An 8,227-nucleotide genomic window follows, 5' to 3' on the forward strand; every position below is an offset into this window, starting at 1 on the left:
GGAGCACGAGGCAGATGTGCTGTGTCTGTTTTATTGCTGCCTGCCAGGCCTTGTGGGTGGGCTTGGAGCCCAGCCCCCCAACCCTTTGGCGTCAGTTCAGAGAGGGGATGTGGGTCTGCGTCAATGTGCTGAGCCTGGACCCTGGTGGGTTTTGGGTCAGAAGGCGCCAACCCTGGTGAGCTCTACCCCAAATGTCAGCATTTTGGTAGCATTTTATGGCTCGATCAAACACCACTGAACCAAGATCCTTAACCTTTAGCACGTTGCTTTTCCTGGCAACTATAGTTAGTATCAAACAAAATAAGAACCAGTTTGATTAGAGGTCATTTGAAATCTGATGAGTCTTGCTCAGCTCCATCACCGCTCACACAGAACAGACAATTTGAAGGAAGCCCCTTGCAGGCTGCTGGGCTGCGGGTGCAGGGATGCTCCGTGCCAGCCTGGTGCCCTGGGGCACAGGCAGGGACCTGCTCACCCCTGGGACACGGCAGAAGCAAGACCCTTGCTTCTTGCAACAGCCCTGTGGGCTGGTATACATCCCACCAGACATGCCTAAATTCTTCTGCTGCTGTTCAGATGGAGATGATGATTTTCCTATCACTTTTTGATGAGCCAAATCCTTCAGCTGGAACAACCACTGTGTATCTATCACCTGGCTTTGACCTCTTGTTATGGGAGCAGTGACTCACCGACAGAAAGCAATGCGGTAACACAGGAGGCTGCAGCATTACTGGCAGGGTAACATCCCCATTAGTGCTCACCAATTAGGGTGCTAACTCACTTCCATTTTCAAACACTGGAAAACATTGCAATTTATTGCAACCTGTACAGGAGGGCAGGTTTTGCCCTCTGGACAAGACCTGCTGCCTCTGACACCCTGGCTCCACATCCTACCTAGTGACCACTGCTCCTCAGCTGGTGCTTCAGCTCTCACCCTGAGTCCTGCTGCATGGTCCAGACTGCCTCACTGGCCAATATTTCGCCTGACCCACATCATCACTCGTGATAGACCTTTGGCATCTCTCATGCCCACTCCCAGGTGCTTTGCCCTCAAGGTTGGTTTCTGGCCAGGGAATGATAACTCACACCTCAATAGCTCCTGCTGAACCTCTCCAGCTGAGCCTGTCCTCAGGGACCTGAATCATTCAGTACTGGAGCCTGGCTTTTGGTGCACCGAGGTCCTGCTGGACCCTGGCTAGATGCAGTCAGCAGGAGGCACTTCTGCAGTGCAAACTCACCCACACAGGTGTGGGATGAGGTGGAGCATTTTGGGAAGCGAAGCTCCGGAGACTTGTGCCTCTGAGGTCCCAGAGATGCTCAGAGCATGGCTACAAAACTAAGCAAAGGACTGAAAAAGCCTCTGCTGAAACCCAAAATAACATCAGCTAAATGCGACATTGGAGAAGGAAGGCAAAAAACTAAAAGCATGGGCATAAGAGATACCCATGTCTCTTACACCTGTACTTGGTATCCTACATCTTATAAGATACATATCTCAAGATTGAGACAGATGAAATATTTTCTAAATAAGGAGTTACACTACATGCTTACACCTGAAAAAACATTCCCTGAATTTCAGTATTGGTCAGTGACATTTAAGCAGTTGTACTGAAAAGCTGCCTCTGGCTGCTGTGACCAAATCCGATGGCATCTTCCCTCCCGTTCCCATACCTGTACCTGTGATGTCAATGAGGGCAGGCTAGCAGGCAGGGCACGTTTTAGCAAGCAGAACAGCTCCCTTCCCAATGTGCATCATGGAGATTGAAGTTGGGGTTAAATGCCCCTAAGACCTGCAGCTGCAACAGAGGCTTCATCCCCACGAGCACAATTGACGTACGGTGGACAAGCTGGAGGGCACACTCCCTAAGTGGGGCAGGACAGAATAAGGGTTTTTTTCCCCCATCCTAGGCACACACCTCTGCTTTGTACCTCAGGCTGGACTGAACAGATGCCTCCATGAGCCAAGTCACCAGCAAACAGCAATATTTGGGGCTGTGCCCTCCCCAAGCAAGGCTCTCAGAGGGGAGGGCTGAACAAGAGGTCAGCAGGTTGAATGGCAACATCTTCCCTTCTAGCAGCTGAAGCCATGCCGCCTCGGAGGAGTTGCTTTTGTTGTTGTTGTTGTTGTTGTTTCTTAGTTCAAGTTTTGGTGTGACAGCCCCAGGACTGAGAGGAGGAGGGCAGTGCTGTCTCAGCCCCTCACTGCTGGAGAGCTGAGCTGCCCCAAAGGCTATTTATGTCTTTTACTCAAGGATCATGCACCTTAAATGCATTTATTTATTTATGTGTGTTCTAATACAAACAGTTTTACAAACTGTATTTCCCGTGCAGGTTGCGGTCCCTGTTTTCAAGCTAGAAGGAGCAGCTGAGCCCCTGTCAGCACCCAATGGGGCTGGGCAAAGGACCCCGTCCCACCTGCAAGAGCCCTTGTCCCAGGCAGCACCAAGCATCTTGCTCCCTCTCTGCCTGCAAAGAGGCAGCCTGCTCTGTCTCCAAAGGACTAACCTGTGCCCCTCACTGTAGCTCTCAGCAGCAGCTCACTGAGCTACTCTTTTGGGCCGGGCTCATCCCACTCACCACATGCAACATCGGTCTGTGCAGGGGAGCCATCGCTGGTGCAGCTCTTCCCACTCCCAAACTTTTGGTCAGGTGACATTAAAAGCGCAGTGAGAAGCGCAGCAGTTTCTGGCTTTAAGCATAAATACAGGGCAGGGGGTTGTCAGCTCCTTGGGGAGTATTTGCTTATTGCTTTGAGTTAACTTCTGTTTTGCAAGGAGGATTCATGCTCTGGCCTGGGAATTTCTCAGTGCCAAGTCCCAGAGTTTCTGATCAGCATCAGGCACCTCCCTTTAGAGCAGCATTAGGTCGCTTTTCTCCCCAGCAGCAGGATTTAAGGCTAAATCCTCTCTATGACTTTGTGCTCAGTGTAATGACCCCGAGACGTCCCACCCTGATTCTCCTCCTGTCTCTGATTTGCCTTGGGAGCCAGCTGATGAAAAGTAAGCTGCTGAGCATTGCCACATACAAATTCCTAGGATCCATCCCTAATTTGTCCAATTTACAACTACCTTGTTTTCATGAGGATTTCTTCTCCTACCGGCTAACTAACTAAGAACAAAACAATTCATTGTTTTTCCTACAGAATTCAGAGCAGCACAGCCCTCTGGAACAAGATGTTTTTTTCTGGCATGGTTTTTTTGAAGGGTGTATTCAGTATGATAGTCAGGGCATGTTGCTGCTGAGCTCCAGCATGAAGGTGAGCCACCACAAACAGAACTATTAACTTTCAAATTCTCAATAACTGGGTCTTGCTATGGAAATAAAATCTCATGCATTTTGTATGCAACAGTGGCTATCATTTTTCTGTTTGTTTTGTTCCTGGTTGTTTGCTGTTGTGCTTAATAGCAGCATTGTTTACCTAACTCCATGTATAGAAAACTTCCACAAACTTAATTCTCCTTACTTGTGAACCTGTTTCTGATATACCAAGATGAAGTTTTGGGAAGATAATCCAATAACAGTTGAAGAGATCACCTGTTTAGGAAGAATGGGTTACAGGGCAGAGATAAAAAGTTATTAGTACTGTCTTCACACCTGCTGTATTAGTCAGTAAAACAGGAGTTTTGATCCAATAAAAGTATGTTAATACATGCAGGGACAAAATTTTTTGCACCCAGGAAGTCCGGCTCAAAGGATGAGCACACTTTATATGTAACATATACACAAAGTAGCTCCTTCATACCCCATTATGCAACCAAAATTTTCCTCTCTCTCATGCAAATAGGGTTTCATTTTAACTGCGGTCTGATTAATTAAAGCATTTGAAAGTTTAGCACAAACACAACCAAATAATTGCAAATAACTATGGAATTGTGGTATTGATTCAAATGTACTTTCACACTTTCTTTCACAGTAATGCAAAGAAAAAAAAAGCCCCCAAATCCCTATCCTGCAAGTTTTATGTCAATTTTACTATTATGAGACAAGGGAATTTTAAATAGCATGTTCTTAGGAATGGTGCACCACAGCCCAAGGGAAAGGGAAAAATGTTTCAGCTGGCAGAAGACTTGTTGGCTACAGAGAAATATGGAAGGATTGACTAAATCATGGTATTTATGCACCTAAGGAAGTCAGGAGGAACACTTCATGCAGCTAATGACAAGGCAGCAGTCATCCTCATTGCAAGGCCATGCTTTAATTAGAAACAAAACATACGGTCTTGAAGAGCCGAAGGAAAAAATGCAATCCCACAAAGCAGTTTTTTCCAAAGGTCACAAGGCGGTATGAAAATTTAAAAAATAATTTTCAGTTCTTCACAGTAATATTGGTTTTTCCTGCATTTAACTGATGGCAAAATCAAGACTACTATTGAACTTGCATGCTGTAATTATTACATCAATAGATAACATGATTTGGTAAATAAAAAGAACAGGAGGTTTTCATGCTACTAGTACTTTATCATTGACTATTTCAAGCTTTTATCAAGTAGTAGTAATCAACCTTTATTTGCTTAATAATTTCCTATCCCAAAGTGTTGATTTTCTCAAAATTACCTTCTCAGTAAAGGGTGTAATTTTCTGGTGGTAAAATGAAGGATGTTCTCAATATTGGTAATTGTCCAATTATTTTGTACAATTTTTATGTTTTAGCAAGTGAGTTTCAAGGCAGCCTGAGTGCTCTGCATGCTTTGTAAGCTTGCTAAATAGGAAGGCACCTGGCAGCGTTTTAATTATACACAGTCTTCTTGATAACTAGGAAAATAAGACCAGAGTGCATTTTTTTCTTGCTGAGTGTGAAAAAGACATCACATTTTCACACACCAGAACACAAACCAAACATTATTCAAGTCACTTTCCACTCCAAGTGCCTACCAGAGCACAACAACGAAGCCCAGTGAAAAGAGCTCTGCGTGGTTTGGTGGGGACAGCTACCAACAAAAATACGATGATTCTGGGTGCAATGTTAACACTGGGTGTGTGGTACCACTGATGTACTGTATACATGTGCATCCACAAATATATGCTCTGCTGTTGGAGACACCTACACCTGGGAAGGTTGGTCTTCCCCTGGAGAAGGAGGAAGAAGACTTATGCCTTGCTTACAGCATGGTCACTCCCCTCAGATTAGCTGATGGCAAGTACAACAGCAAAAGGAGTAGAAGGGAAGGGGCTGGTTACAGGGAGCTGCGATGCACAAGGCAACACGTAACACCAGTAGAACCAGTAAACGCTTCACAAAACATGAGCTGTGAGCACAGCGATATCCACGTGCATGGACAAAACCTTCCCGCATTTATCTGCTCATCCATAGTCACATTTCTACTCTTTCTCCATTCCCACCCCAGCCTTTCTCTCACTGTTACCTGAAATGGCAAGAACATGTGTAAAGGTTTGCAGCTGAACACGCTGAAAAATGAACAGTCATCCAAAAATCATGTTGACCTCTACTCCTACTCCTGTGCTTCTGTGAAAATATTACATCTGCACTAGGCTGTGATTAAGAAACAATACACTGTACTAGCTAATCGTACCAGATTATCTTTGTCACTGGAAAAGACTAGATTAATCTTTGCACAGAAGTAAAACGCAGATTACGTATGGTCATTTGTACCACCAGTAATTTAGATGGCCAAAAACCCCTGAGCAGTGTGAAACAAGTGTTGCCTGACAATATTATTGATTTTCTTGTTTTGAAAGAGTCACCAAATAAGCACTAGAGGGCAAGGTTGAAGGAGAGCAAAAAACAACCAGATTCGGACTGCAGTGAAACACTTGACACACTAATGAAATTTCCTTCTGATAAATTAATGTAAATTGGGCTTGGAAAGAACACTCTCATTTTAAAGTTGGCTGAAAGACCATAAACAAAATGATAAGTGACAATTTAGCAAACTGGGGAGGGTTTGTTTAATATGATGGCAAAGGGATAGGTGTCAGAACTTATTCTGTTTAGCATCCTCGTTAATGATCCAGAAGAAACCAGCAGTGTGTAATGAGATTTGATACTTGGGAGGATTAGTTATCACTGGTGAGAGCTGCAAATTAATGCAAAGCAACAGACACCAGAATCATGGGCAGAGAACAACAAAAGGCACAAAGCACGCGGGTGGAAAACAAATTTAATAAAGAGAAACCTGAGGAAATTGCAGCCAGAGGAAACATCACTTCAGTAAGAGGAAACCTAGGAAGCAGTAACATGGGAAGCAATTTCAGCAGGAGAGCAGATGAGTTATCACGCACCAGGCTGTGCTGTGAAGCTGCTGCAGCAAAAGCCAGGGACACATAAGGCTGCGTTGCCCGGCAGGGAGCTCAGCCGCCTTCACGTCTCGGAACCATTTTGGAGAGCACCATCATGCTCAGCTGCTCCGTTTTGCACTTCTCTGCCACTGCCAGACTTCAGAAAAGAGCAATAAAAGTGGTGGCATCAAGGGAGCAGGAGCTCTGGAAGCTGGAATCTCCCTGCAAAGCTTGCAGTCTTTCTGTTCACAGCAGAAGCAAGCAAGCCATTCTTGCCAAGAAATTCCCAAGGCTGATTATGATTCTTCAGAAAACAAAAACGTTTTCTTTGCACGTGAAGGGTCGTGACAAGAGCACCAAATGTGAATGCCATAATCACAGGCATGGTCTTTGCCACTCCAAATTGTACAGAACAGCTGTTGGGTAACTGGACAGAGACAAGGAGTTGTGAGTATTGCGATTGCTGCCCAAATGGCTGGATCTATATGCACCTCTGCCAAAGCATCCCACTGTTGTCTAACACCCATAGCCTGCCTTCACCCTTCATCTTGCTACATTCTGCTCCAACTCCAATCCACTCAGAGTAGGGACTGTCCTACACAGCCTACCTGCTAGCTGTCTCATGCAGCATGGCTTCATCTTGGTCAGGCTGTGTTTATCTTGATGAAGCCAGAGTATTATTAAGCATAGGAAAGCACTGCTGTGGATTCATATATTACCTAGACCTAAAAATATCATAAATAACATTTTGATCTGGCTGAGGGGCTTCCAAGCAACCTATGTGTCAGTGGTAGTAGTTAGGGCATGCCAAGAATAACCCCAAATCAGCAGGTTTCTGAACAGGAGTCACACAGATGGCACAGCAAGCTACTAAACGTGCAATGTGTCTGAAGATGACTCAGCCTTCCCCTCTTTCAGGGTAAACAAAAGGTGATCTTGCCTCTCCTGTGTTACTTTTCCGGTTAGCTGAAGTGCTAGTGCTCATCTTTCTCCTGGCCATCAGCAGGCTAGAAAAATTAAAACCTCGGACAGCTGGTGGAACAAGGGAGCTGTGGTTCTCCAGTTGCTGTCTACAAATGAGCATGAAAATTGTCACTGAAGGAAAACTAATGCTACCCAAGAGAGGCGTTAGTGAAGCTTACATTTATAAGGTTGATATTGTTTTATATAGAGATACATGGATGCTAGTATGTGTATGTTATCAATAATTCTAGAGGAGAATGGCCATTCTCTTCAAGCTGGGTAGTTCTGTTTCACATCTCATAACTGTTGGCTAATTTACAGCTTTCGAGTCACAAGGATGCCCTTATTTCAGCTTGGTTAAAATCTGGAGTCTGCTTGGGTACCTACAAGAGAACCAATAAATTCCCACGTGTTATGGGACCTGCAAAGCTTGCACACAATGTGTAGATCCCATCGATGATAACAAGAATTGAATACATGACACACTGTTTTGTCATTAATTTCACTGCACCAAAAATGCACTGGAATCCAAAACACAAAGTTTCTATTTAAACGTAAAAGAGAGGAGAAATGTTTGGACTGCTAGCATGTCTTGGAAAACATATACCAGTAAAACAAGTGCTTTTCTGGTATAATTTATTCTGTTTGGAGACTCATATAAACTATGCTGGCAGCATCACCATTTCATTGATAATAAGTGCACGTGGACAAGCCATACCAGCAAACACTGCCCAGCACAGATTAAATCTCCACTGTTTTGTGATTGTAGGTAAGGTGGAGATCAGCAGAGAGAAATGACATTTTATCTGGGCATTTTGGCAGGAGGCTTTAGGCTGCGTAGGGCTGGGCTGGACTCAGGTGAAATATCAGCCTGGTTCTGTCGACACTGCAAGAATTGCTCTGGGTTTCACAGGTTATACAAGCTTTCCCACGTTAGCGAAAAAGATGCATTTTTGCTAAGTTCTTGTACATCATGTGATCAGTTCCATGCAGGTAGCATCTAATGGAAAATCACCTTCAACCATTCC

This window comes from Pelecanus crispus, chromosome Z (genome assembly GCF_030463565.1).
Source record: "Pelecanus crispus isolate bPelCri1 chromosome Z, bPelCri1.pri, whole genome shotgun sequence".
In the NCBI taxonomy this organism is placed as follows: Eukaryota; Metazoa; Chordata; class Aves; order Pelecaniformes; family Pelecanidae; genus Pelecanus; species Pelecanus crispus.